General features: G+C 35.2%; 1 protein-coding gene and 1 long non-coding RNA gene across 7 annotated transcripts in view; one reads left to right on the plus strand and one right to left on the minus strand.

Moving 5' to 3' along the window:
* LOC141570216 (uncharacterized) overlaps nucleotides 1-22,856 on the plus strand; it is a 181,209-nt gene that overhangs the window by 146,217 nt on the left and 12,136 nt on the right. The window contains exon 4 of the long non-coding RNA XR_016019672.1: nucleotides 7,384-7,603. This is a non-coding gene — a long non-coding RNA (uncharacterized LOC141570216). The remainder of the gene's footprint in view (nucleotides 1-7,383; nucleotides 7,604-22,856) is intronic.
* Nucleotides 9,834-22,856, minus strand: part of LOC109447544 (uncharacterized) — a 661,414-nt gene continuing 648,391 nt past the window's right edge. Inside the window, exons 12-14 of one of the 6 annotated variants that reach the window (XM_088794078.1) lie at nucleotides 22,169-22,365; nucleotides 17,408-17,515; nucleotides 9,838-13,408 (exon numbers count right to left, since the gene is read on the minus strand). The gene's annotated coding sequence lies outside the window, so the exon portion shown is untranslated. The other 5 variants (XM_088794075.1, XM_088794093.1, XM_088794089.1 and 2 more) reach the window with 5 other exon arrangements.

A 22,856-nucleotide genomic window follows, 5' to 3' on the forward strand; every position in this document is an offset into this window, starting at 1 on the left:
GATTAGCACAGGATTTTGAAATAAGTAACCTTGGGTGTAAATCTCTCCTGCACTAATAGCTGAGTAAGCCTGGAGAAGTTAACTAACTGCCCTGAATGCCTGTGTTTTTATCTGTAAAATGAACACAATGGGGCTTAGTAGCACTGTTGGGAAGACTGTAAACACCGAACTGAAGGTGAGGCTTTGAGCACGCTGGCTGGCCCACAGCAGCAGCTCAGTAAATGAGTGACGCCAAAATGATGCGGAGAAAAAATTTTATTTATCTTAAAGCATGATGTAGGGAATGAGGGCAATACTGCATTTATATGAGAAATTATACATTCCACTTTTTAAGGAACCCACACCATCATACCTCCTTTCTAAAATAATGTTTTGTAGCCCCAACACTTCTAAGATGGCGTTTGCATCTGCCCATTTGATTCCACAGTTTGTGTGGAAAATGGTGATGAGCAGTACGGTATGTACCAAGTGGAGGGTAGAGATAAAGAGGAAAAAGATGACCAGCACATTCTCCTATTTGCCAGTCTAGAACCTTCTTTCTCCACCCTCACCTTCAACAGAACAGGTTTCTGACAGAGGAACACTCTGATTATGGTATAATAGTTTCCTAAAACATGCATCTGAGATAGATTAAAATCAGTGTGAGGATCTCCTTTCCTATTTTCCTCTTGGAGCAGGTTTCTTTGTCTCCTGCAGCCACGCTCTAGCTGAGCTTGTTAGCAGCGGCACAGGAAGATTTGTGATCTGAATCTCGGGCTCGAAGTTGTTTACTGTTGAGTATATTCAGGCATCATTGCATTTTCTTGTCTTTAATATGTTACTGGCAGTTGGATGGCTTAAAGCATCTCTGTCCAAATGGAAGCTTTTCCTGCTTTGTTCTCTCTTCCCTCCGCCTCAGACACATGGCCACCTGGCATATGCTGTGTGTTCTCTGTGCAGAGACTGCCAGCACGCAAACAAAGCCGGGGTGGACATGCACGGCCAGAGCAGCCACGATGGCTCTGAACTCGGTTAAACCACTGGTCAGTTGGTCAAACATTCAGATCAAATGGTTTCTTTGTGAATTAACAATAGGAACAGTAGATCATGTCATATATAGACACAAAAAAGAACAGTAGTAACTCACAAGTTTCTTTTCAACAATCCACATGACTGAAAGACAGTTCCTTAAAAACTTTGATACTTAAAAAATTCAGACTAAATAATTATTGGCCAAGTGCATTCCAATTACTTTAGAATTTGCCAAGGAAAGAGAAGAAGAAAAGCAAAAACCTTTGGTTTAAAAGTCAGCTCCCTTATCGCCCTAAATATTGCAAGGAGTTTTATAAAACTTTGTAATAGCTATTCTAGACATAACTGGCAGTATTGAAAATTGGTAAATTCCAGGTGGTAATTTCTCTATATGTCTAAATTATGATAAAAACCATTTGGAAAGCAAAAGGAACAAACTTGCAAATAGATGTAGCTAATAGGATTTTTTAAAGTGATAGCCACACATATTTTGGACATTCCTTTTTTTCTCGAGGTTATATTTTATATAGTACAGCTTGCTTTTGACAAAGAGAAAACGTAATAAAGAGGGCATAAAAGATTCAGTGTCTTAATTCCCTCGGTTTTCTAAATTTACATTTCACTATTAAAAGATAAATGCAGGTTTTTTTTTTGAGCTTTATATAGATGCACACTTGTTGCTAACAATAATTTGTTGGCAAACATGATACTGTCTCTAAATTTAGCATAAAACAGTATATTTACTGTTACAATAAGTCAGTGCTTCCTCAAGCTGGCACATTTTTTCCCCCATGTGCAGTAAGATTAAACAAGAGGCCATTGAATTATATAAGAACATTGAAACTAAGTGCTATAGTCTCAGGTCTTTGAAAGGCACAGTATACGGACTTGATTTGTGAGAAGCATTCATAAGATAAACTACAGACAGGTAAGTCAACATAGCCATGCCCTTGCCATGGCCCAGGGGATCCAAATTTCAAAGAAAACAGTCAAATGCCATAAATGGCAGCAGCTGTATACCGGAAGTCTTAGTAACTATCAAGCTATGGTAGATCATTTCAACTTTGTTAATTACCCCAAACTGACTTCACCCTCTGTTGAGTAGTAGGATTTCAAAATAGACAATGAAGAGTCCTACCTCCAGTAAACTCATCTGGCTTACACGAAGAGAACAAATTAGTAGCACAAAATAATAGATAAAAGATGCCAAATCAGTGGGTTCTTTGACTCATCTCTGCCCTGTCTTTTTCCATTCCCCTACTTCTATTGCCACTAACCAGATATCAAATTATGTAGATTGTCTCTCCTAGAATTTTATATATCCTGAATTTCATTTATCCAGGTTCAGGTTGTCAAAACCCTTCTACACTACGTCAACATCCTACTATTTCATTTCTTGGCCTTAAATTTGCCAGAATATTTATGTCAATGTCTCTACCTGTATTTTTTTTACCTCTCTCTCTAGCTCTATATCTACCTCTATCTCTAACTTTATCTCTACATTTACATCTATATCATCAATATCTGTATAGTGTGACTTGTAGCAGTATCATCTGTTTATCCTTTAATATATTTATATTTTCTAGAGAAAAACATTGTACGTGAACTTCCATAATATCATCCCTTAGCTAATTTTCATATTTAATTTATTATAATTCCTTTTTCTGACAGAATATATGTGTGTTTGTGTGTCTGTGTATAAATGCAATAATCCTTAGATATATTCATAATTTATTTCCAAGGAAAACAAATTTAGACTCTTTAGTCAGATATTCATGACCTCTAACAAACTGACTTTCCTACCTTATTTATTATAGTTCTTTATTTTGCCCTCATTCTCTATTCAGGCCAGTTCCTCATGTACAGGTAATAGTTTTTCATCTTCCTGTTATTGATCATGCAATTTTTCAAGCTACGTGTTGTCTCCCTTTCATTTCCATGTTTGTAAATTCTATGCATTCTTTTATGTTTGACTCAAGTATAACTTATACCATTGAAACATTTCCTGATTTTTCTCAACTCAACTCAACCCTCTCAACTGTTATAGACTAGTTATAGCATTTTCCACATCCCATTTGGATTATTACTTTATAATTATATTTTTTATTCAGTATTTATTGAGAATTTATTTTGTGTCCAGTATTGCAATAAGAGATGGAGTAAAAGATGGGGAAAAATCATATTGTCCCTACCTTCAAGATGTTTACAATCTAGTGGTGAGACAGTCATAGGAACAAATATAACATCATGTTGAAAAGGCTCTGGAAGTAAAGAACAACAGATGCTATTATATAAATAAATGACTAAATTATTATTTAGGGTACTATGAAATATACCAAAGAAAGGGAAAAAATGTTTGGCCTGAAAATGAAGAATGAACAAGGGTTTATAGAGAACCACATAGGGCATATGGGGTGCAATGAGGCCCTATGTGAATCTGCCTGATTCCAGACAGATGAACACATGCAAAGGCATATGTTTAATCACATATTTGAGGACAACACAATAATTCAGAATGCCTTGGACTTAAGTTATAGAAAGGGAAGTAATAAGAAGACAGGAGAGGCAGTGAGGAGAGAGATGGCAAAAGTCTTAGGTTCTGTACACAAGAGTTTGTAGCTCAGATTGTAGGTTACCAATAAGGAATGCGATCAAATATGCATATTGGAATTGCCATTTTGAACAAGTTATAGGATAAGGGGAACTGGTCAGATAGTTATTTAGAGGGGGAAATGAGATTAGCTTTTTTCCCTAAAACATGGGTAGCTGGGATAGAGCGGTAGAGACAGAAGGAGTTAGGAAGGTTGCTATGCCTCTGTCTTGGGAGGTACAATTACTAAAACAAGAGATGCAAGGCACAGGTTTGGTCCAAGTAGAATGAGTATGGCTGCAAATTGGGTGAGTTTAGTTTTCATCATTTATCCAGATTTTGCTTTAGAATTATTACGTCTGCTCTTAGGCTATTAGGTTCTCAGGGCAGGATCTGTAGCTTTTTCTTCTATATATGAACGTCTGGCAATTAAGTTCGTGAACAGTTGCAATGATGTTGCTAAACTTTTTTGATATCAGAGGGATTATTTATTATGAATTTGTACCAACTGGACAAACAGTTAACCAAGTTTACTATTTGGAAGTGCTGAAAAGGCTGCGTGAAAAAGTTAGACAACCTGAACTTTTCACCAACAATTCATAGTGCTAGCATCACAACAATGCACCAGCTCACACAGCGCTGTCTGTGAGGGAGTTTTTAGTCAGTAAACAAATAAGTGTATTGGAACATTCTCCCCACTCACCTGATCTGGCCCCCAATGACTTCTTTCTTTACCCAAAAATAAAAGAAATATGGAAAGGAAGACATTTTGATGACATTCAGGATATCAACGGTCCTGACGACAGCTCTGATGGCCAGTACAGAAAAAGAGTTCCAAAACTGCTTTGAAGGGTGAACTAGGCGCTGGTGTCAGTGCATAGCTTCCCAAGGGGAGTACCTCAAAGGTGACTGTTGTGATATTCAGCAGTGAATGATGTAGCACTTTTTCTAGGATGCATTTGCAAACTTAATTGTCAGACATCGTATTTGCACTGCATTTTATCCAGGGCCTTGCATTTAGCTGTTGAATTGGGAATGGGTAGACCTAGAAGAAGTCTGTGTAGGCCTCAGAAACTATTCTGATCTGGTTGTTTAGGGGCTCTCAAGTCTACAACAGACCACCTCTGCAACTTCAGAGGCAAAGAAGGTTCAAAAATGTATCCCCTTCTATCCTGGGGGTTTTAGATGAAGTTGATGATTGGCATGAAGATGTTCCAGACAAGCTGTGTTCTCTCTCCGACAGTATGAAATCCCCGGAAGGTTTCTGCTAATTCATGGGTCCTGTGAAGTAAAAACGGTTAATGATCAGCTATGATTTCCCTAAGTAACTCACCTGGATTCAAGATCCAAGGAAGTACTGAGTGGCCTTAAGTGACAAAAAAAATATTAATGTACCAATGTCTCAAAGGCTATGTTACCTTTGGAAGCACCAGGGTACCTAAGTTAAAACCCCCAAATCTCTGAAATTTTACATCCTAATTTCCCACATAAATTTTTTTTTTGAGCAACAAAACCAGGACCATTTTCTATTGAGGTGGAAAATGAGGCATTAGGGATATATGCAGAACAATATGTTCTTCAGTTTGTCTCCAGTTTGGACTAATGTCATGGTTTATTTATGGACCTAGCAAAATATTTAATATATTATTTTTAGCTCAGTTCAAATTTTCTCGTGTTTGCTTGTGGTCTACTTTGGAAAATGACTGCTTTTATTTCTTATATCAACTCCTGTCCAGTCTTAATAGCACTGTAAAATAGCATTTTAGTTTCAGTTATTTCTCAGGAATGAAAACAATAGTTTTTTAATTGGTGGGATTTCAATTTCCCAAGAACAACTACCCAATTTATAACTTTTAAAACATTTTTCTTTCTACAAAGCTACTTATTCAAATAAAGATATTTTTTAGTTCAATTTTCTGATATGACTGAAGGCTGGGAGCAAGGAAAAGAAATATAACTGAACAAATTGAGGCACAAATTTTTTGTCTTGTTTTGTTTTCTTGTTTTTTTTTAGTTTTAATGAAAATCTTAATTCTTGAGAAGACAAAATTCGCAAAATCATTATTGCAGTATTACATTTTTTGGAATTGTTTTTAATAACATTATACAAATCATTCTAGTTTGAATATGCTATAGTTATAATAGGTTTTAACATAGGAATAATATGATAATTTAACACAATAAAAACGAATAGAGAAGACAAATACAAAGGGAATATTTAGATACATTTTACATATCATTGACCTGTTACATGCAAACACAAATAAATTCTATAATGGAAAATTAGTCAAGAAGCAAGAGTAAGAAATTCAAAGCAGGTGATATCCATGATAATTGAGGATAATTAGAACAGAATTCCTCTGAGTAGAGCTGCCAACCTTCTGTTGGCTCACGTGATAAAGCAGCTGTTTCAGTCCTACAAAGAAGTGAGACCTTGTTTTATTGCCCTGACTGAAACTTGTTTTTATTAACATGATTCCTTTCTAGCTAAAAAATGTTCAATTCTGTCAGTGTGACTTTAGGGGGTTATGCAGTTTTATTAGACGTACCGATGAACATAATCACAAAACATATACTTACATGCATGGGGAATAAGTATAGTGTATAAACTTGTAATCATATAGGAGTGGGAATATGGGACCATTTATTTAAAGAATGCTGATTCCTACTGCTGTGTAAGTGTTGAAATAGTTTTATCATTTCCTAGACAAAAAAATCCACAGTTTCAGGGAAGTCTCCATGGAAAATGAAGAATACATTTAGATTAATGAAAAAAGAAATGTAGTAAGACACTCTACCAAAATGGCACACAAGCCATGTTTCCAGAGGATATATGGAAATTGTACTGCATGTTGTAGTGTTGCTCTCAAGGAACTCCATTCAATCCCACTTTGAGACAAATGTTATTTATAAAAGTCATAGTTATCGTTCCCTTGCTATTAAGGGAAACATCTGGGTATAAATTCCCCTTGGATTGGATCACAGAGCAAAAATACAATTATTTTATTTTGTCACCATACCAATATTTTCATTAAATAAGTTGTAGGATCTCATACTTGGGACATATATTCTCTTTGAGAGAAGCTGTTGACCCAGTGGACAGAAGCTACTTTGCATACTTTGCCTATTTTTCTAATTTGCTTATTTATATTAAGGTAAGAGAATTTAAAAGTCATCATCCTCTAAGAAGGCTGCACCTGACCTTCTACTTCATATCTTTCCTCACATCACATGGGTCAGTCAAGATAGAACCATATTTGAACACATATTTGTACAGAACTCTGTAGTATGTGCTGTAGAAATTACTAGGTTAGTAAGCAAGATCTTCTAAGGAGTTAATTCTACAAAATGCAGAGTCAGGAGTCAGCATTTAGGTACAAAACTATAAGACAAATATAAATCATATTATATCACAAGTTACCAATGACATAGAAAATAGAATATTTCACCCACTGTTTTAATTGAGCTTGATCTGATGAACAGAACATTTTCTGGGGGCTTACCCAGAGACCACATCACAATCTACAAAAGACTAAAATGGTAATCTTCATTGGTTTACATTGAATATATATTAAATATATTTGTGGTTTTATTACTATAATGATGATGCATAAAAGGATAGTTTGGTAGTATTTTTTGGAGAATTTTCCTGTTGTCATTTAGTTTTGAATTCCTTGAAAAAAGTGCTATTTTGTGAGTTTTCTCATATTTATTCTTAACATGATTTGAATTATGTAGCTTTAGAATTGGATAAACAGTTATTTATCATTTGTGTGTTACAGGGAAACAGAAGACAGAAGGCCTGATAAAAAGGTTGAATAATAGCTAGACTCCAAAACTATCTTCCTGGGCCCCAGTTTGGTGAAAGCTGTATTAAATCATAGACCCACAGAATATTAAAGAAAACGAGGGCTTGAAGATCACCGAATCCAACCTCACCATTTTTACAAATCTGGAAACAAAAATCATGGGATTATGTGCCTCACTCACAGTCACAAGCCAGTAAGTAACCGAACCTGAACCCAAACTCAAATATTCTGTCTCATGGTTCAGTTTGTTTTTCCAAATCATCCTAACTCTCTAAATAGTATAGTTTAAAATTTTAATTGTTTGAAAAGGTACTATAACCACGTGCTCTAAAATGTATGAAAGGTATAGAATAAAAAGGGCAGTTTTTATTCCTTGTCTCTTTTATTTACTTCCCATCAACTACTCTCTCAACACATCCTTAATCAGGTAACCTCCTTCAAAATGTTGCTGAAAATCATCATCTCGCTGAGGTCTCCTTTGCACATTCTACTTAAATCAAAATCCATAGTCCCAGCACTCTGGGCCCCATTTCCCTACTTTAATTTCTCCACAGAACTGATCACTCTTTACCATCTTGTATATTTTACTGTTTTTCACTTACTGTTTTTCTCTCCAAGTGGGAATACAAGATACACAGAGGAAGGAGTCTGTTTAATATTTCTTTAACTGCTATATCCTCAGTGCTTAGTGGGAACTCAATAAAATTTGCTGGACTGAGTTAAATTGAACAACTGTGTGTCTAAATGCTGGTGTGTTTTGTTTATTTATTTGTCCTTGAATATTCCATAATTTCTGCTTTCTGAATAATGGTGTTATGCTATTTGGTGCACGGGTATTCATAACTATTACATCTTTATTGTGAATTGTACCTTATATAATGATAAAGATCCCCCTTTTGTACCACTTCATGTTTTCACCATGAGTTCCATCTTTTTTAAAATTAATTTTATTTTTTTATTAGTTTCAGGTGTACAAAACAATGTAATAGTTAGATATTTATCGTTTATGTCCCTCACAAAGTGATAACCCTCCTCCCTCAATCCACTACCCCTCTGACATCGTGTACAGCCGTTATATTTCCACTCTCTCTATTCATAACGCTGTACTCCGCTTCTTGTGACTATATATACATGTAAAATTATAGTTGATATTCACTATTGTTCAGCTTCAGCTTCAGGTGTACAGTGCAGTGATCAGGCATCTACACCATCCCTGAAATGGACTACCTAATAAAACAAGTGTCCATTGGATACCCTACAATATCTTTACAACATTATTGATTATATTTCCCAAGCTGACTTTCATATCCCTGTGGCAATATTGTAGTTACTGATTGTGCTTTCTAATCCCCTCACCTTCCCCCTTATCCCCCCCCCCCATATAGCAACCCTCAGTTTTTCCTCTGTGTCTCTGAGGCTGTTTGTGATTAGTTCGTTCATTTATTCTTTTCTTTAGATTCCACATATAAGTGAGATCATATGGTATTTGTCTTTCTCTGTCTGGCTTATTTCACTCAGCATAATGTTCTCTAGGTCCATTCATATTGTTGCAAATGGTAAGATTTCATTCTTCTTTATGGCTGCATAATACTCCATTGTATAAATGTACCATAGTTTCTTAATCCAGTCGTCTACCGATGGGCATTTCAGTTGTTTCCATGTCTTGGCTGTTGTGTATAGTGCTGCAAAAAACATAGGGGTTCATAAATGTTTTCGAATTAGAGTTTTGGATTTCCCTGGATAGATACCTAGGAATGGAATTGCTGGGTCATAAGGTAGTTCCATTTTCAGTTTTTTGAGATACCAACATACTGATTTCTATAGTGGCTGCACCAATCTGCAATCCCACCAACAGTGTGCAAGGGTTCCCTTTTCTCTACTTCCTCGCCAGCACTTGTTGTTCGTTGATTTATTGATGATAGACATTTTGATTGGGGTGAGGTGGCATCTCATTGTGGTTTCTTTTGCATTTCTCTAATGATTAGTGAGGTTGAGCACTTTTTCATGTGTCTGTTTGCAATCTGTATGTCCTCTTTAAAGAAATGTCTCTTCATGTCCTCTGCCCATTTTTAATTGGATTGTTTGTTTTTTTGAAGTTGAGTTGAGTGAGTTTTTATAAATTTTGGATAATTATCCCTTATTGGATATATCATTGACAAATATCTTCTCCCATTTAGTAGGATCCCTTTTTGTTTCATAAGTTCCATCTTAATTGACATCATGAAATCATGCCTCTGCTTCTTTTGATTTGTAATTGTATGTTTTTCTTTTGCCCATTCTTTTATTTTTGTATTATCTTGTTTTATATATATATATATATATATATATATATATATATATATATATAAAATTTATATTTATATATATATTTTATTTAATATATATATATATTTTTTCCCCAATGTTTTTCATATGCTTTCACTATGTGGTCTCTTGGATTTTGGTGTACATATATATGGCGTGTGTATATGTGCATGTGCACACATGCATTTAATGTTTAGTTCCTGATAATAATAAAATTGGTACATTTTCCTGTCCTTCCTCCTCTGTCTTCCAATGTTTGATTATCACTTTTACTCTTTATTTTTGTATTGTTAAATGTGCATAAATTTATATTACTTGAGGTATGTCAAATGAGACGACCAGTAAAACTTGCTGTACAGCCAGTTCTTTTTTCCCATTCCCAAAAGAATTTTTGTGTCACATTTATTGTAAGAGATTGAAAAATTGGTCAGAAAATAAATTATTACAAAAATTTGGGAAATTGATATCCCACGTATATTGATTTTCTATTGTCTGTCTAACAAATTACTACAAACTTAGTGACTTAAAACAAACCAAATTTATTATCTTATAATAATCTTATTCTGCAGGCCAGAATGCCTAAATCAGTCTCAGTAGTCTTAAGCCAAGATAGGGGTAGGGCTGGTTCCTAAGAGTAACTCTGTGGGAGAATCTGTTTCCTTGCCTTTCGAGCTTTTGGAGTCAGCCTGCATTCCTGGGCCCAGGGCTCCTTCCTCATTTTCAAAGCCAGAAGAGTGATATTTTCAGATCTCTGTCTCTCCTTCAGTCATTACACCACCTTCTGTAACCCTGATCCTCTTGCCTCTATTTTAGAAAGACCCTTGTGATTACTTTGAACACATCTCATGACCCAGAATAATCTCTCCACCTCAAGATTACTAAGTTAATTATATCTGCAAAGACTCTTTTGCTATATGAGGTAAAATATTCACAGGTCTTGGGATTAGGATGTAGACAACTTGGAGGGGGCATTACTCAACCTAATGTACTATGTTAGACAGTGGCAAAATATTTGGTAGAACTGTCACTAACTGTAAATTGAAAAAAGATTAAAAGTACCCAGTGATCTTGTGATCCCAGGCAAAATGGAAGTTTGGGCAAGGTGGTTCCAGGAAGGATGTCAAATGTATGTTTTTGTTGCTTTTAGCTACATATGATAAGGTACTACAAAAAAGAGATGAGGTCAGAAAAGTGAACACTTTTTAAAACATTTAATCTTTTTCAATTGAGGTAAATTGACATATAACATTATATTCATTTCAGGGGTGCAACATAATGATAGGGTATTTGTATATATTACAAAATGATCACCACTGTAAATCCAGGTAACATGTGTCACCATACATAGTTACAAATTTTTTTCCCATTTAAAATTTACTTTCTTAGTAACTTCCAAATACAATACAGTATTATTAGCTACAGTCACCACGCTGTATATTACATCCCCATGACTTATTTAGTTTATAACTAGAAATTGGTACCTTTTGGCCCCCTTTACCCATTTACAGGAGAGCTTTTTTGAATACTAAGATCTAAGAGGCCGTGTGTGTTTCTTGAGCTGCCACTATAACCATACGATCACGCTTGACTAAATATTTACTGCCCCCTGAAAGGACGACAACCATGTGGAGAAGACCTGGACACACAGACTTGCTTTCAGAAACAGAGCTCCCCTCGCCAAAGTACAGATTCTTGAGTATTTAAGATTATTGTCTTAACTACTGATTTTTTTTTTTTTTTTGCATGATTGTGGTAATGGCTGAATTACAAATATTGTATTTTACGTATTTGTATTTCCTTAGTCATCTGTAAATGATATTCTTTGGCTTCTAGATATTTCAAAAGAAATATCTTCGATCAAGAAATCCTTCTTCCAGTCTTTCCCTACCTTCTCTTTCCTATTTTTTCTGTTATTATTTCCTTATCATCAGAGAATATACCTTTGCCTGATCTGACTTAATCCTAATCTTTGTGTTTGTTTTGCAGTTAAAAACAGTTAATGCTTCTTCCAGTTTTCTTGTCATGTTTTCAATAATGTTTCCTTATTTAGATGAAGTCTCTTCCTCTAGTGGTTCTCTTTAAAAGGTCTCTTGGGAATGAAATTCCATGTTTCTTGCATATTTGAAACAATTGTCTGTAAGTTTTAGAGTTGAGTACAGCTTGTCTGAGTATAATATCCGTGGTTCATGCTTTCTCAAGTATCTTTTACATAATTGCTCCACTGACTTCTGGTATTGAAAACTTCTGGGGAGAGATTGGAGACCAACTTCATTTGTTTTTCTCTTTATAAGTATTGTGATAATTTTGCTTGTCTCTGTGTCTTTTAAGGTCCAATATTTTTAATGGACTGTTTTTTGTTTGTTTGTTTGTTTTTAACTTTTATTTATTTTTAAGTGTGGTTTTCCAGGGCCCATCAACTCCAAGTCAAATAGTTGTTTCAATCTAGTTGTGGAGGGCGCAGCTCACAGTGGCCCATGTGGGGATCAAACCAGCAACCTTGTTGATAAGAGCACCACGCTCTAACCAACTGAGCTAACTGGCTGCCCCCAAAGGACTATGTTTTTAATGGCCTGTTCTAGGTCATTAAAAACATAGCCCTCTATCATGATTTTTTTTTTTTTTACTGTGGTAAAATATACTTAACATAAAGTTTACAATTTTAACAATTTTTAAGTATTCTGTTCAGTAACATGAAGTACATTCACATCGTTGTGTAGCCATCACCACCATGCATCTGCAGAATTGTTTTCATCTTTCCAAACTGAAACTCTGTACCCATGAAACCCATTCATTCCCTTGTCCCTCCAAATCCTGGAAACCACTCTTCACCATTCTCATTTCTGTCTCTATGAATTTGACCACTTTGAGTACATCACTTAAGTGGAATCATACAGTATCTGTCCTTTTGTCATCTTTTAAGAATTAAAAAATGTATAACTTTAAATATATTTTTTGTTTTGTTTTGCTTTCCTTATCAGGAACTCGAATTATGCATATATTGGGGACATGTCCACTTAATTTAAATAGCTAATATTTTAAGTTATTTTTAAGTCTTTATCTTTCATTTTTCCTCTCCTATTCTTTTACTTACTATGTTTTTTGTTTTAGTGACCATTCTTCTTTGTGGCCTTCATATTTATTTCTGTAATTATTTTTTGTACTTCTTTTCTGACATGTGACAGTTTATGTTTCAGCTCATAATTTTTCTTATCTTTTACCTGTATTCTTTACTTGTGTTTCCAGTTTAATGTCATAGAGTCTCTTTTTTCATGAGGTTTTTTTTTTCTTTTTCAATTCATGCTGAAATATTTGTTCACGATTTTCATAGGCACTATAGCAATGTGTTTACTCTGTAGTATGCTTTAGCTTTCACTTGTATACTATCTTTGTATAGATGCTTTTCTAGTTGCTTTTGTATTACTCATCACCGAATGAGTTGGAGTTTTCCTGGAAAAGTAATTTGCAGGAAGTTTCTGTAGGGTTAGATATTCTGTAGTAGTCTTAAATTTTTCAAAATCCAAGTGATTTCTCCTCTGCAGATAGATGACTCTCTGGGCTGCTTTGTGCTACAATTTCTCTTCTGATAAATTTTATTTAGCTTTCCCTCCTTTATTTCTTTCATCCAGACCACTTCAGGCCAGGGTGGTGGGCAGGTTTGCCATCACTTCTGTCAGACCTGATCTCACTCCCATTACTGAAAAAAAAAAAAAAAGGATAGTTTTCCAATTCACAATGAGCCACTCACCTTCAGGAAATACACTTTTGCTGGTGCTTACTGAAATATGCTGCTGCTGACCAATATAACTCCCACCTTATTCTCTGAAATTTCTTCTATGTAACTTCTCGATATATGCATTTCAATTTGGCTCCCTAGTTTCCCTGAAAATGCAGTTAGACAGGTCTTTATTATCACTGTGGCTTTTGCATGATTTCTGGGAGGAGAAAGGACTATACATGCTGACTTATGCAGGGAGATTCTTTTAATTGTTTTTTGTCTGAGCTCCAAAAAGTAATATAAGTTTCAAATTGAGAAATAAATGCCCTTTATATTACATTATACAGTACTTGAGGTTAGGTTCCATGACATTATCTGTGGTGTGCTTCATGGATCACTTCTAATGTTATCTGTGCATTTATCTTTTTATTTACCCATGTATTCCACAGAGTGCTTATCACAGTATCTGTCACATAAAAAGTGCTTAACTGATGTTTGTTGGAATCTAATAGATGAGTGAATACTGGATATTACATATCAAAATTATGGTGAATATTTTATGCCTATCTTACACAAAATATGAGAAATTTTCTCCCTACTCAAGAATCTTTTGTCTACTCAACTAACTCTACCTAAACAGTAAACATTTTATCTACCCAACTATTTCTTCATTGATTTTTGCTTAAATTCTAGAGAAATAATTGTAAATATGACCATTGAATGACTACAAATTGAGACAACAGTAGTGCTGCCATATAAGGATAACTCATATATACTATGAGAAGTGCATTTTACCTCACTAAGTAGATTAAATTTGATGTGCCAAATAAACAAAACAGTGGTATAACAAATGTTTTACATTTGTATCTGGATCTGAGAATTAGCACAATCATTTATTTGCAACATTTGAATTTATCTGTTTCTTTTCGCCTAGTTCAGTAGTTTACAGGTTTCACACTTGAGCTCATCAATAAAGAATTGAGCGGATTCACAAAAAATTGAAACTTTTTGCTATTTTCTCAATAGAGGACACAGCGTGCCCTTTATACGGACTTTTCCCCAGCAGTTAAATGATTGTTTATTTTAACTTTTTAGTTTTCTTGCTCTATCTTTATGTAACATTTAAATTGACATGATATTAGAGAGGCAATTTGTGTAATTATAAAGAGTTTTCTAATCTCTGGATTTACACTGATATGTAATCTTCTCAAGATGAAATAAAAGCTCTTGGTTAGTATGCTGGGTAGAAGATGGTAATTTTCAATTATCATCCAGTATAACATACCCCTACTGTGCATGGATACTGTATTTTGTGTTAATTATCTTAATGTAATTGCTTTTTTATTAATCTTAATACTTAACAAATGAGATCATATCTGCAATGAATTTTTCAAAAAGCTTAGCAGAGATTCATCATCACCCCCTTGAATTTTATTATAATAAGTATGAAATGTGAAAGTATTTTACATTCTTCACCTTTGCATTTAAAAAAAATTAAATTCCCATTTCTTAAAAATAAAGATGTTTTGTTGGTGAAAGCCAAGAACATCAATTCTTAAATATATTATTATTATTATTATTTATTACTCTTAAAATATTTACAGTGTCAAATACAAAGACATCATTTAAGTTATTTCCATTAAGAAAAAATATAGTATTTCCTTAGACCCCATTTTGCCATATAGGGAATATATGTATATGTGTATATTAGGCTGAGCTCTAAAAGAAATATAAGTTTCCAATGAGGAGTAAATAACCCACATGAATTAATTTTGGAGATCTAGTGTGACAATAACAATGTGACTTATCAATACTGCATTATATTCTTGAAATTTGCTAAGAGGATAGATCTTAAGTGTTCTCACCACACATAGACACACAAAAGATAACTGTGTGAGATGATGGACATGTTAATTAGCTTGTTTGTGGCAATTATTTCACAATGTATAGGTAAACCAAAACATCAAGTTATACCTTAAATATATCCAATTTTTATTTGTCAATTATAGCTCAGTAAAGATGGAAAAAAGAAAAAAATTTAAAAAGTGGATAGTCAATGCAGCCTACTTAAGGGGGAGGGATTCCATGAGGCCGTGAGTACTAGGAGGCAGGGATTACTGGGCGCCGTTTCAGAGACTGTCTGCCACAGTAAGCAAGAGTGAGCCTACTGACACTAATGTAGATTTTTTTGAGGGCCCTTAAATTCTCCCAGTTCTTTTTTTTTTTTTTACTTAAATTTAAACACTTAAATTAATACACACATACATATTGTAGTAAGCACTCTGTAAAATACAGAGATACATATTAGAAACCATTAGAGTTCAAGTTCCATATTTATTTTTCTCCAGATTTGATTCACCTTGCATAACTGAAATATTTTACCCCTTGATCAACATCTCCCCGTTGCCCCCTCCCCTTACTCCCTTGGTAACCATCATTCTAGTCTCTGCTTATGAGTTTATCTCTTTTAGAATGATAGGACGGTACTTCCAAGATTAGGTTTTAGAAAGACTTTATCTAGGAATGTCTCTCTCTCTCTCTCTCTCTCTCTCTCTCTCTCTCTCTCTCATTACTTGCACTGAGGCACACAAGCTGCCATGTTGTCAGCTGCTCTCCGGAGAGGCCCCTATAACATAGTAAGGAAAAGAGGCTCTCTGTTCCATAGGCTGTAAGGTATTGAAGCTTTCTGATAACCACTCAAGCCAGCGTAGAAGCAGCTGTTTGAGCCCCAGTTGAGGTCTGAGATGTAGCCCTGATCTACAGCTTGAGGGCAACCTCATGAGAGACCTTGAGCCAGAGGCACCCGATTAAGCTTTGCCCAGATTCCTGAACCTCAGAAACTAAACATAACAAATTTCTATTGTTTTAAGCAGCCAGGTTTGGGGTTAATTTGGGGGTAATTTGTTAATAATTAGTAAATAACTAATACATTTACCAATAACCTCACCTCCCTATACCAGGTAATTTTTCTGATACAAGATTACTATGCTAACTTTTCAGAGGCTATAGACAAGAGTTTCTTCATAAATATAAGATTAAATGGATCATCTATTCTAACCATTCATAGTTTTAAAATGTATTTTGTAAGATAAATTCTAGAAGTTAATATAATGGAAGGGAAACAAGCTTCTTTTAGCACTTGAGATTATGAGCTATATTCAGAAGAATGTTTTTCTCTTGACATGCTACTGGTTTCAGAACTGTACCAACTAGATCAAGTATATCTTCAGCTCTCTCTTTTCCTAAGCTCCATACCCATATATACAGCTACCCACTCAACATCTGTATATATCAAACTTAACATGTTTATAACTAACATGATTATAACATGATCTTTTCCTCCTCCACACATCCTCTTCTGTCTGCCCTCTCTTAGTAAAGGGCCCCATCAGGTTCCATTTCTCGACCCTAGAAAGTTAGGGGTGAATTACAAGTATGGCTATCCCTATTTTAAGTAGGGCACAGACTAAGGTGCTGCAACAAGTAGCACTTGATTTAGTGTAGGTGTGCAGGACATAAGTGACTCCATTAAAGCTAACCCGCCATCTTGGTAGCTGGGTGAAACTGGCACCTTGCTCCCTCCCCCTGCAATACACAGAACTCTGGGCTGGTCACAAGATTCCCATTAATTCTCTCTCCAATGCAAGGCATCCTTACTTCACCTGTACGTCACCCTGGCACCAAAGCCTCCTGGCTTCTTGTCCCTTTGATCACCGACACATTCTCCCTGTTTTTATCTATAAAATACATAGTGGGAGTGGGGGAGGGGTGGAAGGTGCGGTGATCCATTTGTTTCTGTGCTGCCCGAGAGCGCTTCTGTGCTTATGTTCCCTAGCAAATCTTTAAACCAACAAATTGGATTTGTCTGCCTCATTCTTTGGCTTAGCAGGTCCTCTGGCATTTAGGAGCCACTTTGCATACATGGCCCTTTCAGGAAACACATAGGTTCTATAAAATAGAAACACAATTTTCTTTCACATGTTTTCTGAATACGTGGTCCTGGGTTGTTGGGCAGCCTTGCTATCATCAGTATGTGGCTTCCATTTCTGGGTTCAACGCAGTTTTTTCAATGTTGACCATCTCTCGCTGGGAAAAGAGAAAAGGCAGGGGAATAAAACATATGACTAAGCAGTAGCATGTATTGCTGTTGCTCACATGCCACTGGCCAGAGTTTAGTTACAAGAATTCATCAAACTGCAGAAGAGTTATAATCTGAGAAATGTAATGTCAAGCTTGTTGGCCATGGGCTCAGCGAAATTGGGCTAACATGGTTTGGATTAAGATTACAGGCTCTCAGGGCAGACTGCTGGGGTTCAAATCCCTGCTCTGCCACTTACGAACTGTGTGATCTTGGACAAGTTATTTTGCTTCTTTCTGTACCAGATTCCTTCATACGGAAAATGTGCATAATCTCATCTACTTCATAGAAAAATATTTATAAAGGATTTAGAACTGTGCCTGGTATATGTTAGTGTTTTTCACTTAAAATGGGTGTTATTAAGCAGGAGATAATGGATATTGGTTGACAGCAAGCACTTAAAATTTCAGTCTTTTTTATTCATGCTTTGCTTTTAATCTATCACCAAATTCTGTTGATTTTTCTTCTTAAATTGTCTCCATGTCTACTATAACCTCCTCTAATATACTCTTCCTTCCCTCCATCCTAAAATCTACTTTCCACACTATAAGAAGTTTCTTTTCACACTGAAAGCATGATCATTTCATTTTCCATCCATCTTTCTCATGGTTTCTCAAAGTTTCTTATGGTTTTTGGAAGGAAAGAAGGAAGGAAGGAAGGAAGGAAGGAAGGAAGGAAGGAAGGAAGGAAGGAAGGAAGAAAGAAAGGAAAGGAGGGAGGGAGGGAGGGAGGGAGATACAGAGGGAAGGAAAGAGGGAAGAGAAAAGCAAGAAAGCAAAATAGAAAGGAAAGTAGGGGGAAGGAAGGAAGGAAGAAATTCCTTATAAGGCTCTGTATGCCGGGCCCCTGCCTATGCTTTTGGCTTCCTCTTCCCTAGTCTCTCAACTCTCAGCTTGAAAATCTGTTGTTTTAGTTTTCTTTGTAGTTATACCATGCCTCCTTTGTCACAATTTCCTTGCACACAAATCCTCCCCTTGCAGGGATATACCCACTCCTCTCTTGATTGATTCCTTGTCTTTTTTTCAGGTTTAAATTAATTATCACTTCCTCTGTCAAATCTTAGTAACTACCTATGTAGGGTGTGCTATTCTCAAAAGTAATGTAATCATACTTATAAAACACACATGACAGTTTGTGATAATGCAAATTTAGTGTGGGGTTGCTTTCATTTAATATTTGCCTCTTTCACTATCTTGTAAACCTTTTAAACGTGGTGATTTGGTCTGTTTTGTTGTTCAAAATTTGATTTCTAGCTTCTAGCTGATGCTTGACACATAGTAGGCATTCAAGAAATACTTGTGATGGAAAAATGAATACCTACGAAGAAAATTATATTGATGATGAACACTAATACAGATAAGCAGCTGAGATCAAACTCGGAGTATCAGTAGGCAAGATCCAGAGCTACACACTGAGACACACTGTGCATAATAAATTAAAAATGACTCACCAAGAACTTTATCTTCAAAAATGTGCTATTTTCGTACATAACACCAATGGCATTATCACATCTAAAAAAATTATTCAACACCCTGTCCATATCCAATATTCAAATTTCCTCTCTTGTCTAAATTTATTTTCACAGTTGTTTTTCTCAATCAGGATCCATATCACATACTCATTGTATTTGGTTATTATGGAATTTGAAATGTTTAAAAATGAAAATTCTCACTTATGCTAAGCAAAATAAGCCAATCACAAAAAGACTGCATGATTTCACTTATATGTGATATATAAAGTATTCAAACTGACAGAAACAGAAAGTAGAATAACAGTTGCCAGGGGCTAGAGGGAAGCGGAGATGGGGAATTGTTTAACCAGTATAAAGTTTCCATCATGCAAGATTAAAAAGTTCTAAATCTATTGTGCAACAATGTACATAGAGTTAACAATACTGTATCGTACACTTAAAAATTATTGAGAGTGTAAATTTATGTTATCTGTTTTGAATCACAATTAACAAAAATGAATGCAAAACAAATAAACAAAAAAGGATGGGAGCAAAGGACTCAAATAAACATTCCTCCAAAAGACGATATACCAAGGGCCAACAGCACGTGAAAAGAGCTTGGCATTGTTAGTCATTAAGGAAATGCAAATTGAAATTACAATGAGATACCTCTTCATACTCATTAAGAAAAAAAAAGAAAAAAATATTAAAAGTATATGTTCAATATTAGCTCTCACTACTTGGGATTCCATGCCAGATTGCTAAAAATATGTAGATTTTGAATAGGCATATTTACTTGATTTTAGTAATCACAAGTCTAGCAAAATAAAGATGACTATCAATTTTTAAAATATCTCCCACTAAGAAGTGGTACCTATGTCCTCTCCCCTTGAATCTTAGACAAATTAAATAAGGCAGAAATGATATTGTATCCGTTTGGGGGCCCAAGCCTTAAAAAACTGAAGAAGCTTCCAACTTTTGTCTCTTTGAACACTTTCTTTGTCAACCCTGAGCTACCATGGAAGAAACAGGACTACCCTGAGACCACCATCATGGAGGATATAGATCCATGGCAGAGAACCCAGTATTCTAGCCATCTGAATCATGACACCAGATGTTTTAGACCACCTGAGCTGCTATAACAGAATACCATTAGACTAGGTGGCTTATAAACAACAGAACTTCATTTCTCACAGGTCTGGATGATGGAAATCCAAGATCAAGGCACTGTCAGATTCAGTGTCTGATGAGAGTCCACTTCCTGGTTAATAGACGGCCAGCCATTTTCTAACTGTGTCCTCACATGGCAGAAGGGGTGAGGGAGCTCTCTGTTTTGTTTTGTTTTTTTAAATAAGAGCACTAATCCTATTCAGGAGAGCTCCATCCTAATAACCTAATAACCTCTCAAATGTCCCAGCCCCAAATGCCATCATATTGGGGGTTAAGATTTCAACATATGAGTTTTAAGAGGACATCGACATCCAATCAATAGCGCCAGACATGCGACTGTAGCTGTCTTGTATCCTCCAGACAAGCCCACCTGCCAGCTGAATGGCACTGGCCAACCTTAGACAACACCATATGTATCAGAAGAATCATCCAGAAGAGCTTTGACTAAATTTTTGACTCACAAATTGTGAAGTATTCATAAAATGGTTGTTATTCTAAGCTACAAAGTTTTGAGGTTATTTGTTAAGTAGCACTAGCTCACAGAAACCTAACAGAAAATAAACTTTTTTCAGAACTGTCCTAAAACTTCCAATCCTTGTATAATAGCAGTAGGTCATAATTCACCTAAAATGTATTAAACATGTATAGTGGACCCCACTAATACAAGAATATAATAATTTAGCTTTGATGTTTTCTCCCCTCTGGAAATTCTCTCCCAAATACTTATTCTAGAGTGCACTGATGGCTAGTTTAGTTAACTACATCTTTTGCCAATAATACTACAGGTTTTTCCTCTTTGTTTCCAAGTTCAATATACTTGTATTTTAAAATACACATCTTGTAAAAATGTCTATCCAAATGACGATCAGAGACAGAGCTAGGAAAATAAATAAAAGCTAGAGAGACATTAAATGTCTAGCAGTTAACTTCTAGACTGCTTTATGCTACTTTAGGCCCTTATATAGGCTTCTGTTTGCTCCAACTTTCAAAGTTTAACTAATTTCATTTTATGAATATTTTTTTTCTAAATCTGTGAGGAAAAATGAATTATTTCAAAATTTGAATGTTTCCTAATATTTTTCCCATGAGGAGCTAAGTTCTACTTGCAGGATACCAAGAGTTACAGGTTGAAAAACTAGTCAATTCAGAGATTTTTTTCATAGGGTTTTATCCAGGAAGTAAGATTTCACATCAAAGAGATTCTTTACAATATCTAAGTCTGTGTATTGTACTCAACTGACAAGATGCTGTGGTGCCCTTAAAAATCCCCTGATGCTAATCTAAACAGACTGTTTACTTCAATATCTTTGGAAATACAAATATATATGAGTATAAAACTTTCTTTCCTAATTTCCCCTCATAAGTTTAATTTTTTTTCTCATAGGCACCAAAGTTGTCCTCTAAACAATAATGGCCAATTTATTCCACAGTGGTGTAAGAGAATCTTATATTTAAAATTCTAGGACAAACTAATTTTTTGGAGTCACAAGTATAGTGTGAGTCCTTGTCTTACAGTACTTATCCACAAGGTACTCTTTTTAATCTCTTCTTCAGGTACTATTTCCTGAAGTTTGAACAGCTTTCTTTTTTTGTCACTTATTTGCATTTTAAACAACTTCATTTATGAACCTAGTGACCGAGCACAGGACCTGTAACCAAACTACAGAATATTTGGTTCTCTTTCAAACAGACAAGAACATATTTTTCCTTGAAGTGATCAAAGGGACAGGGCAGTTGGCTAATTTCAAATCATGATTATGGGCTAAACATTATCTTGTTCCCTCTAAGACCAACTGTTGAAAGAATTCATTGGCTAAGAAATAGTCTCAGTTACTTTTTTGGGGGGGATAAAGTTCATGTTTTAATTTTATTTTTTCTGGACAGTTATAAAATGCAATTCTTTCTTGTGGTTCACAACTAATAAATTCCCAATATATATGTCAATGGCAGAATGAAAAAATTAAAAATTATAGTACATTACCAAATAGCTAATAGCCTGCTGAGGTATCCACAGTTAGAAACCACAACTGAAAGGTCTGTGGTGATTCTCAACCAACAACAAGTGCTAGCAGGTTTTCTCTCCAAATATTCCTCTCAAAAGACAGATATGGGCATTCCATACTTGTAGGTCCCTGCATGCCTTCTAATAAAAGTATCTGGAAAGAACCCGCATAGCACCTACAACAAAAAGAGTCACACACTTAATTTATATGTTTAAAAAATAATAAACCTCTTTGTTAGTTTCCAAATGAGTCAGCTAGATCCCGTCTTTAGTAGGTAAGCAGCTGACTTCCTCCTTTTTTAAGGTTTCTGGTAATATTTTACCTCTTTCACAAGTCAGGAAGACATTCATGAACTAAGAAAAAGAAAAAAGTGCCCCTTCTTAAATTTTAATTTATTAGGTTGGTGCAAAAGTAGTTGCATTTGTTTGCAATTATTTTTAACCTTTTAAACCACATTTACTTTTGCACAAACTTAATAGCTGTTTTTGTCAAGAACGAAACAAAAATAAAACACAACAAAGTAGAGGATAAAAGTATGTAGGGGGCCTGGAATTGTTCTATTGAAATTCATTTACAGTGGCTAGATAGCATTTAACTCACTCTATGTCAGCTAAGAAAAATTAGTGTTAGTTGCTTAAGAAGGCATTTTGCTCAGGTAGCAAAACA

Source organism: Rhinolophus sinicus, chromosome 17 (genome assembly GCF_057876585.1).
Source record: "Rhinolophus sinicus isolate RSI-liver-muscle chromosome 17, RSI-T2T, whole genome shotgun sequence".
Lineage (NCBI taxonomy): Eukaryota > Metazoa > Chordata > Mammalia > Chiroptera > Rhinolophidae > Rhinolophus > Rhinolophus sinicus.